The sequence below is a fragment of the Dioscorea cayenensis genome, chromosome 5, assembly GCF_009730915.1.
Source record: "Dioscorea cayenensis subsp. rotundata cultivar TDr96_F1 chromosome 5, TDr96_F1_v2_PseudoChromosome.rev07_lg8_w22 25.fasta, whole genome shotgun sequence".
Classification (NCBI taxonomy): Eukaryota; Viridiplantae; Streptophyta; class Magnoliopsida; order Dioscoreales; family Dioscoreaceae; genus Dioscorea; species Dioscorea cayenensis.
Window position 1 is genome coordinate 11,594,692 of NC_052475.1, and position 24,135 is coordinate 11,618,826.

General features: G+C 38.9%; 1 non-coding gene across 1 annotated transcript; it reads right to left on the reverse strand.

Annotated features, from left to right (window-relative positions):
- Positions 1-22,915: 22,915 nt before the first annotated feature.
- On the reverse strand, positions 22,916-23,022 carry LOC120262563. The gene has a single exon (XR_005536830.1). It is a non-coding gene; the product is annotated as a small nucleolar RNA R71 (small nucleolar RNA).
- Between the last annotated feature and the right edge of the window lie 1,113 nt (positions 23,023-24,135).

Consider the following 24,135-nt stretch of genomic DNA (forward strand, 5'->3'; position numbering starts at 1 on the left):
ACAAGCACTTCTTGGAAGGCATCCCAAGCAATTACTGTTTTCCTAGTTTTTAGTTTAGTGTTTGCATGAATAAAGCATGAGTGTTGGTGTCTTGATTTTTAAATGCCTTTGCTGTGATTTTCTTGTGGATTAATTGGTGTTATCATGTGCTTTATTGTTGTGTCGAAGAATTTTGGTCGTTTGAGCTTCTTTTTCGTGTTTTCTATGATTAAAGCTGCCATGTAAGGCAGGCTCTGAGTGTATAGTTGTGTTCATAAATTTTTTGAAGGGCCTGCAGAGTTTTCTAAGTGTCCAAAGAAAACACACTCCCATGTAGAATTTCCGCATGGGCGTGCGTTTTTGTTCAGAGCTCATCCAGAGACGGCACAGGGGCGTGAACTCACCCTTGTGAATGACCTTAAGACGGCCCACACCCGTACAGCTTTTCCTCACGGGCGTGTGTTTCCTTGCAGAGACTCAAAAAATTTTACCGAGAAGACACAGGGGTGTGGACTCGCCCCTGTGGTTGACTCGTCCACAAACACACGGGCGTGGGTAATTTCCACATGCCCGTGTGGATCTCTGCAGAGAGGTTCTCCTCCATCCCGAGAAGACACAGGGGCGTGCGTATGCCCCTGTAAACTGCCCGTGTGGAATTTCCGCACACGCGTGTGAAAAACTTAGTGAATTTTTTCTTATTTGACAGAGAAGCCACAGGGGTGTGCGTTTGCCCCTGTGGGTCGGGCACATGGGCATGGGTAATTTCCACATGCCCATGTGGTTATGCAGAACGCCGGATTTTCTTTAAAACTTATTTGTGTTTCTTCATACTTTCACTCCACAACATTTAGAGAATACATCCTTGCACCTTCCCGATTTCGTACCGTCGATTTAGAAGGTTTTCACTCGAGTTGTCCAGTTGTTTTCTAGTCTTTCACTCTCATTTCATCGGTAAGCTTCTCTTTCTCTTTTCTTCACCCAATCTTCGTTCATTTTTACAGCACCAGCATCATCATCAATAGCAACGGAACTCAAGCATGACACCGACACTTGATGCGTCTTTACTTTCATTTGTTCTTATTTCATTTCCATATTTTATTTTGAACTTGTACCTCTCAGAATGGATCTTCCTTCTGAGTTTATCTTTTATGTTTGTCTCAAGTTGTATTCATTGCTCTATCTTTTGTACACTCAAGTTATTTTTGTTTTATTGGGCTTTACTCAACCCCCTTTTGTATGCGTGCAGATGGTCTTGTCATTATGGGAATTGAGAACTTGTCATAAATATGGCCAAGGTGCTTCGGCATTTGGTCGTGTATGCTTCACAACCCGTTGGAACACCACTCCCAATGAATTAGCTCGATCAAATGCAATACTAGGAGTCAAAGGAGTATTATTTTGATTGCTTCTCCCGCATTTATTCTTGAGTTATACACATCATGAGTGAACTTGCATGTGTACATTGGGGACAATGTACAACTTAAGTATGGGGGGAGTTTCATAGTGCACATATAATTTATATTAGTCTTGATTGTTATACATGCTCATATAGCCAATGGCGGTTCACCTTAGTTGCAATGATTGTAATCTTGAGTATAGGAGAATTTTTAACATTGAATGTTCTCATGCTCTAGTTCTTGCTTGACTTTTTAGGAATTTTTGCCCGATTGACACTTGTGCACTACTCACTCTTTAAACTCTTTTGGAAACTTAAGTTTGATGTTAAAATGACTAGTTTTAGTTTTGTTCCTATGTTATTTTCCTGAAAAAAAAATGGAAAAATAAAAAGAAAGAACAAAATAGTTTTATTGTTTAGTTGTGCTTGTTGGGTGGAAAGAACTACCACCTATGAAGTATGAAGCTAATCTCATAAGTCGGATACTAGTTATGCCCTAATGAGAGAAAGAGCTATCTCATAGGATGAGTGAAAGCTACCACTCTAGTAGAAAGAGCTACCACCTCAAAAGTGTGAAAACCACCTTAGCGGCCGCTTTGGAAAGGGTTACCTTCGACGATGTGTGAAGCTACTACCATCTTTGAAATTTTGTTACTATTTATAGATAAATAAGTCCCTTGTACTTGGAACTTTGAGGAGTATACTTTGGGTTGTTTTGAGTGAGTTCACACACTTACACGATTTTGAGTTTGTTATCCTTTTTAATTCAAGTTTTTAGCTAAATCATTGATTTTTGTATTTAGTGTTGAAATTTCCCTTGCTTGTAGAATGCTCTCTTTGTATGCTTTGGTGAACCTAAGGCCAAGAACCTCCAATATTTCAGTCATCTATGCACATAATGTTTAAATTTTTGCTTGAGGACAAGCAAAAGCTTAAGTGTGGGGGAGTTTGATAAGTGCTTGTGCGATAAGAATACGAAGTGTTCTTTCCTTATGATGAGCATTACTTTTATCGGGTTTTAATGCTAATATGTGTGTATTTATGTTACTTTCATGCAGATAGGGTTGTAAGCCGAGTATTAGAGAAAGAAGCCAATGTGGATCATAAATGCACCATTTTGAGGAAATCTTGAGAAGGTTCAAACGCGAAGACATAACTCGGGTTTGAAATGCGGGAATGTGTGCCAACCTCCTCATATTCAGGTTAGCACAACTATTTGGAGGGGCACAAGGGTAGTCACATTCAAGCATTCCGGCTTGTCCATGTATACCAAGATCTCCACCAACATGGCCGTTATTGAAGAAGCAAAGCGATCTACGATGTAAACGTGTGCCCGTTTACGTCACCTAGATGAAAGCATGGATTCGGGAGTGTTTCAGGCAGGTACTGAAGTAGAGTACTGTAGCAAGCACTATAACAAAACATTGTAGCAGGTACTGTTCATAGCCGGCTGAAGAAGTATGAAAACAGAGAATCCACATGCACGCCCGTGTGAAAAATCCACACTGGCACCCACATGGGCGTGTGGATTCCTGATTCCAGCCTTATTTAAGGCCGATTTTAGCCCCGGTTTCAGGATTCTTTTCTCCATATTTTCCCCAACTTGAGAGAGGGTTGTGGCTAGGGTTTGAGAGGTATTGGCTAAGCATTGGGAGAGTTTCTACGGCTTTAAATAGGCTGGAGTCAAGCATCCACACAGCCCTGTGGATGTTCCACACGCCCCTGTGGAAATTCCATACGGTGTGTGGAGTCTCTGGAATCCTGCTTTTCTGCGAGCTATGAACAGTAATAACTACAGTGTATTGCTACAATGTTTTGCTGCATCAACTTGCTATAATACCTCGCCAAAATGCTCCCGATTTCACATTTTTCATCGAGGTAACATAAACAAGCACACGTTTATTCCTTAGATTACATCACTTCTTCAATAAACAGACTCATTAGTGAAGATCTTGCTATCATTGCACGATTTGGAATATGCTAATATGACTACCTTGTGCCCCTCCAAACCATGTGATTATTTGAATACACGGAGGTTTGCACACATTCACATATCTTTGAATTCAACTTGTGTCTTCGCGTTTGTTCCTTTCAAGATTTCATTAAATAGTGTATTCATGATCTACATTAACTTCTTTCTTACATATTTGGCTCCACAACCCTACATGCACCAAAGTAACAGAAATACACATGTATTAGCGCTAAAACCTGATAAAACTAATACTCAACGCAAAGAAAGAATACTTCATATTCTTAATACACAAGCACTTATCAGCACTTCACTCTATTGTGACCGCAAAGAACCCTTGGAACGTGGAGGCAAGATAAATCACACCGAAGGAGAAAGGGGATGTTCCACTACCTCTCGACTCACCCTCTCAACCCTCTCCAAGCTAGCATTATCTAACCCTCATGGTGTGTCACTCATCCACAAAGGTTACCAAGATGGATTCTCAATCCTAGTGTCAATCTAAGGGAAAATAAATTCAACAAGCATTCAAGATTGGAACTAAATTAAAGACATCAATCAAAGAAAGCATAATAAAAGGTCAATTAAATAATAACTTCCTAGGGTTGACAAAACCAAGCACCCTCTAGGGGTTTAGCTCTCCATGGAGCATAATACAATCAATAATGAAATCAAAAGTAATGATATGTAATCCATGAATAAAACACCCCTGGTATTTGTATCGATGGTCTTGTGGAGTAGCCTCATCTTCTTCAAAGGTTCCCTAGTCAAGCCTAGGGCACACCTCGCCAAATCGATGCCGACGAAAGCTCCCCAATAACTCTCTTGCGAAGGAATGCGGTGTCAAAGGCCATAGAACACTACAAAAACCTTGTTAAAGCCTCTCTAAACCCTACCCGCCGGTGCTTCCAAAGATGGGGAAAAGATGAAGAAAAGATGGAAAGATTGATCCCCAAATTGGCTGAAATCGCTGCTTTAAATAGGTTGGAATCGGGCATCCACACAGGCGTGTGGAATTTCCACACGCCCGTGTGAATTTCTGGAAATTCAGTTTTCTGCGACTTATGAACAGTTTTCTTGTGGTATTGTAGCATATTACTGTAGTTGGAGTACTATAACAGTTGCACTATAGCAAATTCACTGTAGCACCTGGAAAATTTTTTGGTCAGGATTTCACCCAGGCCATACGGGCTCAATGATGCCCTGGATTGACCCCAGGATGGATACTGTAGCAAGAGAAAACATCTTCTATCTTGATTCATATGGCCTCAATGAGGCCATCATTGACCCCAACATAGACCCTGGAATGGCTTGTTTTAGAGGGATTTTAGTCTCTTTTTAACCCCAATATGGCCCCCATATGACCACGATACTTGGGAAGTATAAAAGCACATTTGAGGGGTGTAAAAAGGAGCTTTATGGAAACCACAACTTGGGGAAGGAAAGGAGGAATGAAGACATCTTTTGGAGGGTTTTTCTTGAAGCTTGAGAGGTGATCAAGAGCTTGGAACTTCAAGGGAAGAGTTTCACCACCAAGGGAAAGGAGTCAAGAGGTCATTCGGCATTCATTCGGCTAGAGGAAGCATCATTCGGCCAGTCTTGCTCTTCTTCTTCATCATTTGGACTAGGGAGTGTCACATATGCATTTGTTTTCTTATTTTTCATGTCTCTATCATGTTTGTTTGTATGATGGTACACTAGACCTCCAAGGCCACCGATGTAGGTGAACCTTGGGGGTTCATCATGTATTTTGGATGTTTTATTATTAATTGAAATGCTTTGGTTGATTTATGGTTTGGTTCATTGTTATTCATGCCTGGAACTACTTAATGGAGAGATCCATAGTTCTTATTTGATTTGTATGCGTAGATCTTACCTACTCATGTGTATTAGATCCCTGATGAACTAGAAGTGGTATACTTGTATTGGCATGCCGAGAAATTGGATGTCGGTAGCCCCTCTGAACCATAAGGATAGACTTAGGGTAAGTGTGTCCTTATTGCAGGATCTCTATTTACTTCATCGCAATCGTAGGGAATGTGATTAGGGAGAGATCCTTATCGGCATTCGTATGGGATTAGGGTTCAATCGCCGAGAAATTGGGGTTGTACTAATCTTGAGATCATTCGGTCTAAATCACCCTTGCTATGTTATTACTGTGCATCCATATATCATGATGACCCCTGAAGGGAATCCTCATCCCTAGACCTCTTTATCTCATCATTGCTCTTGTGATCTCTTGTATGGCTTTATAATTCTCATACTTGCAATTTGCTTACAATTTTTGCACTTGTTAGAGTAGTTTACCATGCTTAAGTTGTAAGGTTAGATAATAGGTAATGGAGGAGTGATAAGAGCTCCTTAGCCCCATGGAATACGATCCTTGTGCTCTTGCACAAGGTATTACTTGGCGATCTTGTACACTTGCGGGGAAGCAATCACTTGGATCACAACTTGTGCCTTCGCATTCGTTCACTCGAAGATTTCATCAACAAAGTGCCTCCATGATCTACTTTGGCTTATTTCTTCTATATTCATCTCCACAACCCTATATGCGCAAAAGTAACACAAATACACATGTATAAGTGATAAAATCTGAGAAAAGTAATTTTCATTGTAAGAAAAGAATACTTCTTATTACTAATCCACAAGCACTTATCAATGGGATTCAAAGAGTGTTCCTGAATCACTTTGTCTAAAAGCAAAAATTTCTTGACTCAGCCTGGCTGGCTTGCTTGTTGAGAAGTACCTAGCAAGGAACTATTCCACCATCTATTTCCATGTCGTCATAGATCTGGGAGCCAAGGAAGTGAGCCATCTATATTCTGCTCCTCTCAAACTAAATGGAAACAACCTCAATCTGATGGTATCATTTGAGACTGAGTTGATTTTGAAGGTGGAGCAAACCTAGAGGAAGCGGTATAAGTGAGTATGGGGGTCTTCATCAGCTAACCCATCAAACTACACTGAATTCTAAACAATCCCAATTATGCTTATTTGATATTTTTCACCAAGTACTGCATTGGGTCGTCAAGTAATACCTCTCGCGCAAGCACGAGAGGGTCGTATTCCCAGGTCCCAAGGAGCTACCCTTACTTCCCCTTCACGTGTTGTCTAGAATACAAATTCGAGTGATGTGTTCTAAACTACAAAGTAATAGAAAGAACTCTAAGATAAGTGTCTATAGTCTAGGTAAAGCTGGGCTAAAAATCAAAGTATGAAGATGGTCATGGACGTGGATCACCCTGGGGCTACTAAAGTGAGAAGGAATCTAAAACTACCATGTAATTGCTGACTTGAAATAAGAGTTTCCTTAGATAGATCAACCTGATGGTCATGACAAATGACCCTTAATCCCGTATGAGTATTGATACAGAATTTCTTCTGAACAAATCCTCCTATGATTGTAATACAAGCAGGGAATTCTCTAATGAGGGTCAAAACACAAACTAAGGCCAACCATAATGTTGAAGGTGCACAAAATACCCGATGGTCACGTTGTGTTTATATATGGATCCCTTCCAAGCTAGGTGTGTCTAGTACAAGGGCGATTGTCACGCAACATAGTACAACCTAGAAATTGACATATAGAACTCTAATGCATATCAATACATCAAAGTACACCAAACATGAATTACAAACACACCAAACACAATAGAATAGATCAAAGCATCCAACTAGACAAGTTTATCCCAACGTTCACCGACATCCGATGACCTTGGGATTTAGTTGTTGATGCTACCAATATACATGGTAAAATCCACAAAAAAAAACTAAATAAAACAAAATAAAACTCCCTTAAGTGATGAATGCGGAAAGATAACTAGTGAGAAGCTTCTAACGACACCACCAATAGGGTGGCTTCCTTTCCTCTACAAGCTTGAACAATGGGAAATGATGCCGGATCTTTCCTCTTCCTTTGATTTCCTTGCCTAAAATGTCTTCTTGAGCCTTCTTTCACCCCAGATTTGGAAGATGGAGAGGAATGGTGGAGGTAGGAGAAGTGAGTGTTGAAGAATGCTTCCAAAATTCCCTAAAAAGTCCTTTTAAAGACCATCTTTGGATGGCTTCATGACCTTGTGCATAGGTGTGAAAGAGCCAGCAAGAGTCTCAGGATTTCACCAAAAATTCCGTGAAATCCTATAGTAAAATGATACAGTACTGCTACAACAAACTACACATTCTTCAGCCGGTTTATGGGCGTCTTCACTACCGTCAGCAAACCCGTCAATGAAACCCAAGACTTTGTCATTTCCTAACTCCTCCATGCTACAGTAATCGCTACATTGCTACTGCAGCATTGGGCCCTAAAATGCCATTTTTAATGTTGTTTTCCTTCTATTTTCTGTTATCGAGCTCACCTCGGCTTCCTCAACACCTATAACATGGATATGAACAATTAAACCACAAAACGGCAACAATTCATCTATTTATACAAAAATAATAAAGCATAAATACATATAGAATACGCACATTTAGGCATTTATCACACATCCACTCAATTCTCACCGTAGAAAATTCTCTTTTTTTGGTCAATTTTCTAAGAACCTTTCCAAACCTTTTAAATCATGATTTTATAATGTTTAAATGGCATGAAATTGTTTAATGATGCTTTGGTGAATGTTTTTATGTAAATTTCCATCGAAATATAATAATGTATAAAAAGTTTTTACCATGATCGGGTATCACAATGGTCGTTCCTGGATGAATGATGGTCATTGTGATAACCATTATATTCAAACACTTAACAAGGGAAACATGAGCCAAAAACGAGCTTTCTCGCCTGCTATGAGGCCGTTATGAGATTTTTTTCCCGCCTCCTCTCACCTCAGCAACACCTTGCAACGGAGGAAGCCCTGTTGTTAACAGGTCATTGCTCCACTTGAGGTCATAATGAACGCACCATGACCATTGTTCACTGGTGGTAGCCCTAATACAGTTCACAAATTGAGCTTCTGATTCAGACAATGGGCCATTATGTACTTATTGTAACAGTCCAAAGATACATCACGGCCTTGGTAACGGGCATTCTGAGATGGTTATGGTCATAGAACGGCCATGATGTACCCGTTGTGCACATATTATCCCATCCTGCATTGTATTTTTCATATTCTATCAATTAGATTTTTTGTATTCTTTCTTAATTGTAGGTTATGGGTTAAAAGAGACATGCCAGTGGTCTATAGGCAGAGGCCATGAAAAAAAAGAAGACCGAAGAGTCTTCTCGACCATTAGTACCACGGTTCAGAGATCCCAAACACTAAGTCCACTATAGGAGGCTCATCGATCGAGATTCTTTGAGGGGTGTCGATAGATCGGCTAATGCTCGAGCGCATTGGTCTCACCAATGATGTACGGGACCTTATTTCAAGTATAGGATCGGGATCGGCTTTTTTTCGGTATCGATGAGCAAAACATACTAGGAGCTCACAATGGAGGTTATGAGCTCTTTTTGAGCCTCGATCGTACCATCATCAGCTTAGGCCATCAGGAGACGATCAATTTCTATATGTTAGGGGAGGAGTATATGATGTCCCTACATGGACTTTTTCAATCCTAATAAGTTTGGTAGACGTGGAGTACACATGATATCATACTCTGAGCTCAATGTCGACCTACCAGCCCACCTGAGCCCAGATCAGGTGTGGACCCAGACACTTTGGGACTGTAAGACTTACATCTATAGGACCTCGAAGGCGTCTGCCTTAGGACACCCGATGTTCTACTACCTCCCCGCCATTCTTTCCTGGACGTTGATCGGGCGAGGAGACACCATGGGGGTCATGAACCTCCGAGATTTGTATTTGCTATAAAGCATGGTAGCCCGGGAGCCAATTCACATCGGTCACACACATCAGTCTCTGGACCCCTGCCTAGAAACCATATTCCTTGGTCCTTACATCACCATGCTTGCACGGGGCTTGGTTTGATCGATCGCTGCGTAAGCATGAGCCATTTAGGGGGCACGCAGCCACTCACAGTCACCATGCTCTGGGCCATGCGCATGACTGAGCAGTGGGACACACCCATGCGGTGCAATACCAGGTGGTCCATGGGACCCACTCTGAATCTTTGAACAATGAGGAGTCTCCTCCAAAAGCCACCGCCATTGCAGTTCCGCCAAACCCGACTCCAGCTGCTGTTGTTGCTACTACTACTCCTCCTATGACTACCTGATAAGTTTTTAAGTAGACATATTTCTCTATATGTCTTACATACTTTAAACTTCATTTTTACCATGGTTTATGTCTCATATAGTGTATATGGTGTTGTTTTTGTGCAATTAGGGTTGTGAATGCCTTGAAGGAAGAAAAAAATAAGCAAAGATAGGTTATAAAGACACATATTTTTGAGTTCTTGTGCAACCTAAGGATCAAGATACAAGAGGAGCTCATGTACATGGAGGTTTGTGCCAACTTCCAAGAGGATTCAAGCCAATTTTCTAGTTGGAATGGCACAAAGACAGTCACATTTCCATGTCCCCACTTTATGTAAAGAATGCAAGACCTTCCAAATGATGATTCGATGAAGAAAAGTCTTATAACCTACCACATGGATGTGTGCCCAACCATGCGGCCTCAAAAAAAGAGTACTGTTGCAGAGTACTATATCAAAAACACCGTAACATTTCCTGTCTCAGTACTGTAGCAAAACACTATTCATATGACCGCGTGAAAATTCCATACAGTCACGTGGGAATTTATGCAGCTTACGCAGCCTCATGGAGGCACGTGGTAGTCGTGGTTTAGGCCTATAAATAGTTCTTTTGCCCTATTCTTTGGAGGCTTTTTGCTTACGTTCGAAGGGCAAAGTGCCTAGAATTTCAAGATGAGGTCTTTGGCGAATTTGGGGGTCATTCTTCACCAACTTTGACAGATATTTCCTCCATCATAGCATCAAGGGGCCTTTGGCAGCCTAACTTCGGAGAAGGATACTTCAAGACATTGAGCGACCTATCAAGGTCATCATCACAAATTTGAGGGGGTTTTTCTCTATGGTTTACATTGCTTTCTATTGCATTATTCTTTGTTGTATAACTCTCCCCATGGAGGGCTAAACCCTAGTAGGTATTTGGGCATGTGAACCCTATGATCTTATCTTTTGTATTGACTTGCTTTATGTTTTCTATTAATTCTAAGTTCATTTGAGTTTTAATCTTATTTTCTTATTGCTTGCATATCGTATTGATCTTTGTGGTTGATTGGTAATACAGGATTTGTTATTTTGGTGAGGAGAGGTATCTATTATGGTTAGAATTTCACGATTAAAGAGAATTAAGAGGGTGAGTCATAAGTGATTCCTATCTCAGTATTCCCTAAGCGTTATGCAATCATATTTGGTGTGAGGCGTGAGATTGAGAAATTTCTCCGCCAGGACCTTATAGGGGGTTAGGAATCTTTTGCCTAGAAGTAGGGATAGGTCTATCTTTAGGGATCGGTTGCAGTCCAAGGTATCCCTAGAGCTTATTGCAGTCATATGTGGTGTGACGTGTTGAGATTGAGCGATTTCTCCATCGAGACCTTGTAGGAGACTAGTATCAGTGACATGGAGGCAGGGATCCATTGTTCTTGGATTACCTTGACTCATCTAACTTGATTTAGGAGCATTTAGTAAGTCTTGTACTTCATGTTTAGATCCTAGAGGGAGCATTGCCCGGGTACCTCATCTTTATTGATTGAGATCTTCCTTGTTTTCTACTTTTCCTTTGCTTGCTTGCGATTTTTTTATTCTTGCAATTAAGTTCATTTCATCACAATCTTGATTCTGACTAGATAACTGAATAGTGGTTATTAATAATACTTCCATTCCCTGTGGATTCGACTACCCATCTCATTCAGTATTTTATTACTTCGACACCCGTGCACTTGCGGTACACACGCAATTCAGTCATGTCACTACCGCACCAACTACATTAGCTCTTGAGGAGTGCTTGGCCCATCTTGAGGATGGTCAAGTGAGGATCCAGGGTCTACTTCGATAGATCCTGGCTCATCTACAGCGTTAGGACCCTTCAACCACTCCGACGCCTACATCACCCACTGTTACAGCTCTAGTGGCACCGGAGTCTCCTCCCACTTCACCGAGACCACCAGTACTTCACCGATCATATGCTACGCCAGCCTTCCCTTATTGGACTCCACCTTTTTGATTTTATATACCACTTTTGTACTTTTATATATTACAGCAAGGGGCACTTGCCCTGCTACTTTTGTTCTTTTTGATATTTGTGGATTTTATTTTACAACAGTATATAGTTTTGTTTATTTTATATTTAACTACTTCAATTTTTTCTCATCAGGCTTTGAGATGATCGGGTGCTGTCCTGGCCTGCACAATTTATTCCTTGGATAAGGGTAACTTTATCGCCCTTATTGGTCAAAAGTAAAAATCGTGGGGAGTACTAGTGACCATACACTATTTTTAATTTTTCTTATTATATATCACTATACTTGTGTATACATGCGTACATTAGGGACAATGTACATCTTTAAGTTTGGTGAGGGAATGCAGGTTTGCTTCTTCATTGCATGTTATTGAGAATTTTGTACTATACTATCTATCTTGTAAAATGTTTTTTTAGGGGTGCTTATATCTTATACACATGCTAGTGTCCATCTTTGAAGGCATTACACTTACTTGTTGGAGTTTCTTTGGTCTAAGGACATGAAATGCTAGACTAGCAATTCTTTCATTCCCTCTCGAGAGTTTGACAGCTCCACGAGTCTTTATCCTACCTTGTGTCCTTCTTGACTTCACCTTGTACCTTATGTTTGTCTAGTGAGTGATGTTTTATAATGGGGTATGATCAGTACTTATGTTATTGCTCCAAGATAAGATATATGTATAGCAGAAAAAGCTACCTCCTTTGTAGTGCATAGTCACTCCCAACAAGTCGGATACAAAGTGTATACCCTAGTGGGAGAAAGGGTTACCTCCTAGAAAGTGTGAAAGCTACTGAATGTGAAAAAAAAACAAACATAAGGAGAGAGAAAGGGTAATCATGTATGAAAACTATGAAAGTGTAAGACTAAGACTAAAGAAAACCCCAAAAAGTTTCTTTACACAATCTAGACTATAAGATAGTGGACAGGGAGACCGACACTTGGGAAAGTACTTTTTGACGTAGAGTAGACTATTCTCCGTAGAGTAATAATCATGCTACTTGGCATTTGATTTTTTCCACGTACTACTGAACTCCATACTTGGTTGCTTGAGATCAAGAACTTATCATGTATTCTATTTTTATCAGTTTTATTTGCTTGAGGACAAGCAAATGCTTAGGTATGGAGGGATATTTGATTAGTGCTAAACTGATCATATTTTCAATATCATTAATACTACATTTAGCATAAAGTAGTCCTTGTTTAGCATTTTAATAGTATGAAATTTCATCCATTTGTTCACAACTACTTTTATTTTTGTTTTATAAAGAAAAAAGTGAATTCGAGAATGTTTTGAAGCACAATGAAGCAAGTGGTTGAATCAAGGTTACACTATGACTCACAATCAGCATTATGGCAACACACAATGCCCATTGTCTATACTTACCACTACAGTGATCAAGCCATGGTAGCATGAGCTCATTGGTACCAACATAGAAGCCATAAAGTCCTTACAATAACCATTCTGAAGTCCATAATGGCCATTGTGAAGTCTATAACTATCGTTGTCAAGACACATAACATCCAAAGACCGTGCAGGACACAACTTGAGCCCAAGCAACAACTTACTCCCCAACAGGCATCACAACGCCCAGGAGGTGAGGCTGCAGCTGACGATTACTATAAATACCCCATTATTCTCTAAATTGGAGAGACACTTTTTGCTAAAAAAAGCTAGGGCAACTGGATTTCTAGAGATTTGAGTGGTGAGAGACGGGGAGTTTCTTCCATATTCCAATAGATTCCAGTAAATTTCTCAAGAGTACCTCAACGAGCATCATTAGAGAAGATCACGCGTAACAGGCATCTTCAAACATCATCATCAGAGGAGCGTGAGTGACACACATCATCAGACAATCTTGGGATCCTCTAATCCCCTTCTTTGGAGAACTATTAGTTGGAGTTAGTCTAGGAATACATTAAATGCTTATTTATTCTTTTATTTGGTCTTGTGGTTCTCTTTGTTCTTTGATGCTTTTGTTTTTGTATGATCCATAAGAACCTAATTCATGGAGCATTGTATGTCTAAGTCCCTTGATTATTATTTATGAATCTTGATTGATTAATATAAATTGATCTAGTTTTCATAATCATTGAATGTTCTTAATTAATTATTACATGTTGATGTGGATGAGGAGGATATGTACCATATTTATGACGCCCTATGCCATAATAGATCTATGCATGTTCAAAGAGGTTAGGCATAGCTAGGTTTCAAGATTAGAGATTGATTGTCCCTTAGGCTTAGGGTCTGATTGGTCTCTTCTCATGTAATTCCCATACTTAAGGCAAACATAGGAGATTGGGGTAGAAGAGATTACATCTTAAGTTGCTAGTGATTTTAACCTAGTCTCCATGGCTTAGTGGGTGTAGTAGGCTTTTGAATTCCCCAGGTTCAAACCTAGAACACGATTGATACTTAACACCTATCATAATTAATAATCAAGATACTTATAGTACATACTCCCCAACTCCTTCTAAGTGTGCTTAACATCATCTCCAATTGTATTTTTTAATAGTGTTAAACAAGTAAACTAAAGAAAGGGCATAAATGATTAGGCTATTGATTAAGTAAAAAGAAAGTAATATGAGCATCTCACTGTTCCAAAGAAATATAATCCTCGTGTTCACCCATGAGGCATGACTTGATGACTCGTATACTTGCAGATGATAATAGACCAATTGTAGTATTAGGTACATACTTGCATGCTCGATTGACACATCCGAATATGCGTGTAAACCGCAAGTGCACGTGTGTCGAAGTAATAATTACCCCGGTCAGTGGGTAGTCGAATCCACATGGAATGGAAGTATTAGTATTAACCAATTCTTAGTTATCTAGTCGAAATCAATGAATGTGATGAAATGAACTAATTGCAAGAAAATTAATAAGCAAGCAAACGGGCAAGAAAAAAACAAGTAAAGGAGATCTCAATCAATAAAGATGAGGTACCCGGACAATGCTCCTCCTAGGATCTAACATGAAGCTCAAGATTCACTAAATGCTTCTAAACCAAGTCTAATGAGTCGAGGAAATCCAAAAACAACCGGCCCTTGCCTCCAAGCCACCGGTACTAGTCCCCTACAAGGTCCCAGTGGAGAAATCGCTCAATCTCAACACCTCACACCCCATATGACCGTAATACGCCTAGGGACACCCTAAGAGTGAAACCGATTTCGTAAAGATAGATCCAACCCCTAATTTCCCGGCGAAGGACCCCTAACCCCCTACAAGGTCCCGGCGGAGAAATCTCTCAATCTCACGCCTCACACCAAATATGGTTGCATAGAGTTTAGGGAATACAGAGATAGGAAACACTCAATCGGAAGGGAAAGGGGACACTCCACTATCTCATGACTCATCCTCTCAACCCTCTTTAACCTTGAAGTTCTAACTCTAATGGAGACCTCTATCTCATCAAAGTAACAAATCATGCAAATCCAATCAACCACAATGATTAATTAAACAAGGAAGCAATGGGAATACAAGATTAGAACTCAAATCAAGTCGGATTTAATAGAAACATAAAGCAAATCATTACAAAAACATAGATCCTAGGGTTCACATGCCCAAATACCTACTAGGGTTTAGCCCTCCATGGAGCAAGTTACAAAACAATGATGAATACAATGAAAAACAATGAAAACCATGAAGTAAAACACCCTTAAATTTGTGATGATGGCCTTGATGGGTCGCCCAATGTCTTGAAGAATCCTTCTCCGAAGCTAGGTTGCCGAAGGCTCCCTCTATTCTATGACAGAGAGAAGATCGATCAAAGTTGGTGATGGACGCCCCCCAATATCGCCAAAGACCATGTGGTAGCCTATAAAACTTCTCTTCATCGATGTATCTTTGAAAGGTCTTGCAATCTTCACAAAGAGAAGGAACATGAAGATGTGGCTGCCTTTGTGCCCTTCCAACTAGTGAATTGACTTGAATCTTCTTGGTAGTTGGCACACATCTCCACGTTTATGAACTCCTCTCATGTCTTGGTCCTTGAATTGAACAAGAACTCCCAACATTGTGTCTTTATAGCCTATCTTTGCTTCCTTTTTACTCTTTAAGGCATTCATAACCTATATGCATAAAAGAATACCAAATACACAATATGAGACATAAACCATAGTAAAAATGATGCTCAATGCACATAAAACATATATAAAAATATTTCTACTCAAGCACTTATCACTGATATATTTGCATAATTTACACACCCATAACCCATCCATCAATGTTACCTATAGTTGCAATGTGAACCTTAGTTGCTTATCTGCTATCTAGAGGATTATCTGTTGTTCCCTCTAGCTAGGGTACACATTAGGGAAGGAGTTAAGTCTGCTCTGAGCCTTGAGTAAGGGCATACATTATCAAACCCTCCGTAGGTGGTGACCATGGTGCTAGGAGATGTACATGTAATCGTTGCCTAGTCAATGCATTTGTTAAGGGGATTAATCTAGGGCACTGTCCTTCCCGATGTTATCCTATCAACCCAAAGCTGTGTCTCTTTTTCTTTTCTCTTCCTGAATTTCTTTAATTACTTTAAACTAGTTTTCATCCAATCTCTTGAGTTATCTAGATATTAGAAATAGAGTAAGTATTGAGAGTTATACCAATCCCTAAGGATTTGACTATCCGTACATTTGCAGTTACGCAAGGGGTGTATCACTTGCTAACACATCCTTTATGCGATCAAATAGATTTAACATTCACATACATGTAAATAAATTTTTGATCATACAATATTAACAATATCTAAAATATGAAAATCACTAATATAGTTCTTTTACAATTGTCCTCAATGAGCTGTCATATTCTGAGAATAATGAATAATTGAATCATTGCTAACACCATCAAATACATCTTTTTCAATATATGTTATTGAACAACCATTCAACCAATGATAGTTCATTTTATTTCTGCAAAATCGTTTTTAATTAATGTCATCACGAAAAAGCTCACTCCACAATTGTCATAGCCACGGGTAAAAATTAATGCCAACTTCAATAGCAAAATATACAAGTAGATAAATGCAATGTTTCTTGGTCTCTGCCATCTTCTATAAAAGCTCTCATATTCCATTTAAGTTAGCAAACCTTTCATCCTCTTGTACACCCACAATATAATTTCCAAGTTAATTTTTTAGAGCTATAAGCTTAACTACATAAAACTCACATGCATAAAATTCAGCCATCTTTAGTAACTTTTTCTTTATTAAGTGCCAAACTTTTTCTTTTTGGGGTTTTTTTGGCTTGCTACAAGTAAAAATTACGAGTGTAAGTGAAATCATATGTAAATGAAAATGTTGTATTTCAAATTACATCATTATTGTTTGGTTTGTTGCAATTGGAAATGATATATTTACTTTTTTATTGTTTGGTTTGATGTAGCTTAAGAGATATGACCATCATGAAAATGGAATGGTAAGATTACCCCATTATCTAGATTAACACTAGTTATTTAGCATTATTCATAAAATCTTTTAAATACATAATATGCTTAAAATTAATTATTTAATTTAACTTTCACTATCTATTATCGGTGTCAACACTAATGTAAGAAAAGTAACTAATTAATCAATTGAACAGTCATTTATTAAATTTGAAAAAGTAATATCCTTTAATTTTATGCCTAAAAACATAATTTATTTATTTAACTCTAACTATCTACAATTAGCACAAATGTAAGAGAAATAATAAATTAATTAATTAATTAATTTGATGATCATTTATTAAATTAAAAATATGTAATACTCTTTGATTTTATGCCTAATAAATATTTTTGTAATTAAAATTAAATAAAAATTGGTATTTTAAAATACAATATTAAATAAAATAAATCATAAATAACTATATATTTAATTATTTCTATGCAACCTTCTTGTGGAGGGTAGAAAATGGTGATTTAAACACAAATATTTTGCAGCATTTCAACATACAGCAAATTTTGTTGTTAGTTGAAATATTACAAAAGTTGCCCAAACTATAAAACTTTTTACATGTAAATTCATTTCACAGCAAACTAAAAATGCGGGTTTACATGTAAAATCGGCTATATTAATGAGGGTCATTTGGTTGCCCAGTATTTCAAATTACGAGTGTAAATCAAATTACATGTAAGTCAATTCTATCGTATTTTTAACTTGCATCATGGTTGTTTGGTTACCCTGTAATTGAAAAAAATCTTGCATTTACTTTTCAAGTGTTTGGTTTAATGTAAATTGTAGGTTAAAATCACCATGTAAAAGTAAGTGGTGAGACTTTTTTTCCAAAAATTTTTTTATATTTTTTTAAAAATTTTTTTAATATTTTTATTTAAATTTATTTTATTTATTTAAATAGATTAGAGGTAATGGACAAAATTTTATCTATTTAAAATCTATTTTGTTTATTTAAATTAGAAAATTTTTATTCATATTTAATTAGATCGGAGGTTAATGGCATGGCGGAGACGATCATCATCGATTCCTCGCGATGGAACTTCAACTACCTCTCGATGAAGGCTTCGATCGTCTTCCGGAACTCATTGTTGTCATCAATCACCGCCGTTGCCGGAGCATTCTCCCCGATTTCAGAAGGCTTCCACACTAGAACGGTCTCTGATCATTGGAGCTCAACAGGACTTTGCTTCTTCTCCATCTTCTCTAATATCATTTTTTGGTATTCAATCTTTGTCTCCACTCACACCCCCTTGTCCTCATACACTACTATGTTTGCCTCCCTCGGCGACGTGATAGGGTAGGTGCCGCAGGTTTTGAAGAAGTCATTGTAGAGATCATCGACGAAAGGCGATGAAGCGGTGGAGGCCGGGGATGTAAAGAGATTACCAGATTTGATGAAGAGGATGAGGACGATGGCGTTGCCAAGGAGGAAGACGAATCAGGGGCTGAGGAGGATGGCAGCGGACTCCGATCAGGACGCCCAAGAAGGAGAGTGGTAACATTAATTAAAAAAATTTAAAAACAAGTGCTGCATTTGGACTTACGGCCAAAGTGGTCATAAATCCAAATGCAACAAAACACCCATTTTACTGCATTTAGAGTCACAATACATATGTTTTCACAGTGAACCAAACAACCCATGTGAGCATTTTACTTGTAAATCAAATTACATTACACCAACTTATGGGTAACCAAACAGCCCCTACAACTACTTACAGCTACTTACAGCTACTTACAAGTAACCTAAATGAGTTTCTTGAACTTAAGCAAGCCACAGAAAGTAGTAATTCAGCATTTACTTAATCAAAATGATTTTTTTGAGCTCTTGAAGTTGCATATCAATCACGGCATAAAATAGATTAACTTGATAATGGTGTAAATTGCTATCTTGTGGTGTTTAACGATGCCTTCCTTTAATATATGCATCTTCCATGTTGGGTATTTGAATTTTGATCTTATTGTAAAATGAAGAAACATCATTCATCAAATCTGTCTATCCATCATCTCTCATTTGTTGTAATCTTTCCTTTGCATTTTTAACAAGTAACATAGCATTTACAATGTCTTGGAATTATCTGTAAAGAAAAATTCAATTCATTTGTAATCCCCAAGATTGCCACCATTAAATGTCTGTAGAAAATAAAATCAAATAACTCTAGTAGTTCCAAGAGACGATGTGCTTCTATTTTTTTATCTTAATAATTGTCATCCTTTTCAATATCTTCAAGTACATCCACAATTTTAGAAAACATAGCTATTACATTTAAGAGTGAAGCATAATGAGAACCCCAGTAGCATCACCGGGCCTCTTAATACTCATTTCTTAGTTCAAGCCTTGGCCAATTTGCATTTCGCCAAAAATTAATGATTCTATAACTTTATTTGAATGTTGTTCTTTGAGCTTATCTCAATGCTTACAAGATGCTCCAATCACATGTAAGAAACGAGCAACTAAATCAAAGAAATCATTTATAATAAAATAATTCTTTGCAACAAACACAAGAGCTAACTATAATTGATGGGCAAAACAATGAATATAATAGGCAGATTTAGTTTCTTTTATAACCAAAGTTTTCAAGCCATTGAACTCCCCTAGAATATTAATAGCACCATCATAGCCTTGACCTTGAATTCTTGAGAAACTTAGTTGATTCTCTGAAAGCATAGAACTAATAGCATTTTTATATGAAATCACCGAAGTATCAAAAACATGACTAAGCCTAATAAATCTATCCACAGCAAATCCTCTTATATCACATCACACAAAATCAAAAACATTTGCTCTTTACACAACACATCACTAGATTCAACGACTAAAATCCCAAAAAAAAAATATCATCAGTTAAAGCTTTAGAGGTTTCTTTTGAAACTGCATGCACAATGTCTTTTTGGATTAAAGCAACAATCATTTTTTGATTTTCTAGAGTATTATATTGACACGCTTTTTTGTGTGTGTGCACTGCAAGTGCACGGGGTGTCGAAGTATTATATACCCAAAGGTAGGGTAGTCGAATCCACATAGAATAGAAAGTACTAGTACTAGCTATTCTTCTACTATCTAACTAGATAATAATAGCAAATGAAAGAAGTCTGAACTAACAAAAAAATGAGGATTGGACTAGAATCACATGCAATTAGCACACAATGGAGTGTCACAAAAGAAAAGCGTGTAAATGGGCAAGGAATCCCCTAGGACTTCACTAAGGCACGAGACTTAACTAATGCTTCCTATTTGAGACAAGTTGGGTCATGGGTATCCTAAGACACATCGGTCCCTTTCATAAAGCAACCGATGACTAGACCAATACGAGGCTCTGGCGGTGATCTCTCTCGTTCGCTCACACCACCTATAACTGCTTAAGGCTCTAGGGAACCCAAATGATCATCTAGACTCTTCAAATTATGTTAAGAACTTTCTTGAGACAAGTAACCCCTAATCCTATTGATAAGTGCTTGTGCGATATGGATGCTAAGCATTCATTCCTTATGTTGACCATTACTTCTCTCAGGTTTTTACACAAATATATGTGTTTTTATGTTACTTTTATGCAGGTAGGGTTGTGAGACCAAGTATGAAGGAAAGAAGCCAATGTGGATTACAATTCACCGATTTTAGAGGAAATCTTGCTAAGGTTCAAACGCGAAGACATAGGTAGATGTGAGATGTTATAGTGTGTGCCAACCTCCTCGTATTTGAGTTGGCACATCCATTTGGAGGGGCATAAAGGTAGTCACACTCGAGCATTCCGACTTATGCACATAGAACAAGAGCTTCACCAACGTGCCTATCATTGAAGATGCAAGTGATCCACGACTTGAACGTGTGCCCGTTTGCGTTACTCCGATGAAAGTATGGATTCGGGAAGCTATTCAAGCCGAATACTGTAGCAGAGTACTGTAGCAACACGGTAGAAAGTACTGTAGCAGCACTGTTCACAGCCGGTCGAGAAAAAAGGAATTCAGAGGATCCACACGAGCGTGTGGAATTTCCCCACGGGCGCGTAAAGCATCCACGCCCATGTAGTCGCCCGATTCCAACCCTATTTAAAAGCCGAATCAGCCCCAATTTTAGTATTCTTTTCTCCATATTTTCCCCAACTTGAGAGAGGGCTTCGGCTAGGGTTTCGAGAGGTATTGGCCAAGGTTTTGGAGAGGTTCTACGGCTCTGATATCGTCATTCCTTAGGAAGAAGGTTGGTAGGGAAGCTTCCGTCGAGGCGTATCCTATACCGGACGAGAGAATCCTTGGACGATGAGTAGAGGACTTTCCACAAGACCATCGACACGACTATCGAGGGGGTTTCTTTATTAATTCATTGCTTTTACATTCTATTTCTTTGATTGTAATTAGCTCCATGGAGAGCTAAACCCCTAGTGGGTACTCGGGTATTGTGAACCCTAGGATGTATTTGTTTCTTTGAACCTCTTTATTATGTTTTTTAATAAATTGATGTTTATTGTGAGTTCCAACCTTGAATGCTTGATTGTATGAACGTTTCCCTCTAGAGTGACACTAGGGTTGAGAGTTCTTGTTGGTAACCTTGTGAGTGAGTGACACACTCACGAGCGTTAGACAAAAGCTAGGTTGGAGAGGGTTGAGAGGGTGAGTCGAGGAGGTACAGGGAGCGTCCCCCTTTCCTCCCGGCGTGATAGATTCTACCTCCATTCCTCGAGGTTCTTTGCGGCCATAATAGAGTGAATGGTCTAAGGGATGAACTTCCGTTGGGGCTTAGTAGTGCATGCAACGGAGTGAAGCGTTGAGGTGATCTTAGTATCTAGGGCTCAATTGTGGTTAGGGACCTTCCACCTGGACCAAAGGGTTAGGTCTATAATTAGGAAGAGATTTATCACTTGGAATCCCTAGAGCTCATTGCAACTCTATGCGAGTGCGAGGTGTTGAGATTGTTCGATTTCTCCTCCGGGACATATATAGAGTTAGGCATAGTTGACCTTAGATTTGGGACTATGTAATTAAGGATTTCCACGACTCACCATTGCATTGATTTGGAAGCATAATAGAGGGTTCTTACACTTGAAACAATTATTCTAGGCGGAGCATTATCCGGGTACCCCATCTTTATCGATTGCCTTACCCCTTCTTTTACTTTTTGCTCTCTTACTTGTTGCTTTTACTCGTTGAGAATTGAATCATTATCACACTCATCATCATTGATCTTTTACATAGCTAAGAATCGAATTAAGTATTTTTTTATTCCCTACTCCCCGTGGATTTCGATACCCGCTCACCCGGGATTATTACTTCGACAAACCCGTGCACTTGCGGGATATACGCTAAGGGACCTTGTCAAGTTTTTTTGGCGCTCGTTGCGGGAGTAGGCGTTTAGAGATACTTTGCACTTTGTTTTCTTAACTATTTCACCGTATATTCTATTTCATATCATCTTATTCTATCATCGTTCTAATTCTGTTTTCTTTCTTTTGGTGCGACTCCGGTGTTACGACCCGAGGGATGATTGAAGGAGATCCCGAGCTTGAACGCACACTTAGAAGAAAATGGAAAGAACACCATGACAAGAACAGTCTAATTCAGTGACTTGGAAGTAGAAGAATCGAAAAACATGGCGGTGACGGAATGAGCAACAAAGTGAACACTATCCGATTATGCGGACCTTCGATGATTGGGGACACAGCCGAGTATTGTGCGTCCCCCGATTATAGCTCAGAATTTCGAGCTGAAGCCGGCATTCATCTATATGTTGCAGCGGTCCGCACAATTCAATAGTTTGGCCGATGAGGATCCAAATAGTCATATAGAGAGCTTTCTCGAGGTGTGCGACATGCTGAAGATAAATGGTGTTATGGATGATGCCATCAAATTGAGAGCCTTCCCATTTTCCCTAAAGGGGAGAGCGAAGCAGTGGCTACAATCATTACCTAGAGCATCGATTACTACTTGGGAGGAGATGGTAGAAGCTTTTCTAGCCCGTTACTTCCCTCCCGGAAAATCAACAAAGCTTATGAATGAGATCTCATCCTTTGTTCAGTTGGAATTGGAGTCTCTATTCGAGACATGGGAAAGGTTCAAGGAGCTCCTGAGAAAGTGCCCGCAGCACGGATTCCCGGAGTGGATGATTGTTCAAACCTTTTACAATGGATTGCGTGGCATTAGAAACACAAGGAAGAAATTCAACATGGATGGCATGGATTGCGTGGCATGGATTGCGTGCCATGGATTGCATGGCATTAAATCAAATATATAATCGAGCTCTCACTAATATGGATTGCGTGGCATTAGAAACACAAGAAAGAAACTCAACAAACAACTCAAATTAAGGAAGAACAAAAAGTAAATCATACAAATTTACAATCCTAGAGTTCATCTAAGTCCAAATACACAAATGAGTTAGTTCCTCATGAGAGAGGAACACATACACACATCAAGGAATGAAAATACATAAAAAAGAAGTAGAAAATTGTTGTACTCTCCCCAAGTGTACGGATCGTAACAAGTAATATAGTGGAACCCCGTGAGGGGTAGGGTTGTTGAACCACAAGGACTAGACTTCTAGTATGAATTGATCTTCTAATCTCTAGTTGGTCAAGGAATGGTTGATAGAGATATTAACTAAACAAAAATGAAAGGATAAATGGTTTAACTATCAAGCAGACTAGAATCGAGTTTTCAACAACAAGAGAGTAATGCCCCTAGTCAACCGCTATAAACTTTAGGGTACTGCCTTGCTTCTAATATCTACCAAGTATATCCTAAGGTTCTTACCAGTGCTCAAAAGCAGTGTTGCATCTATGCCTCTCAAATATGCCAAGTTTTGCAAGTGTAACTACAGGCTTCATACACGCCCAGTTTTGCAACTACGCAAGGCAATCACAACTATGGTAATCCACGCACGCCAACTTTTACACAAGCAACTATGTAAATGAAGCACGCCAAGTTATGCAACACATGAATTAACATAAGAATGCATCAGAACTCCATAGACATTAAAAACAAGTAATTCAAAGTACACTTAGCAACATAGTTCAATATCCCAGACAAGGTGGAACGGTTAGCCCATCATAAATTCATACAACTAAAAAGAAGAAATGAATGCATTAAGGTGAGAAATCATGACTCACCCTTTTACAAAAATCTCCTTAGTTGTACTTTTAAGAGTTTCATGGATGAGCTAACTCCACTTCTCATGTGCTTCCAACTCAACCTTGATCTCCTTAG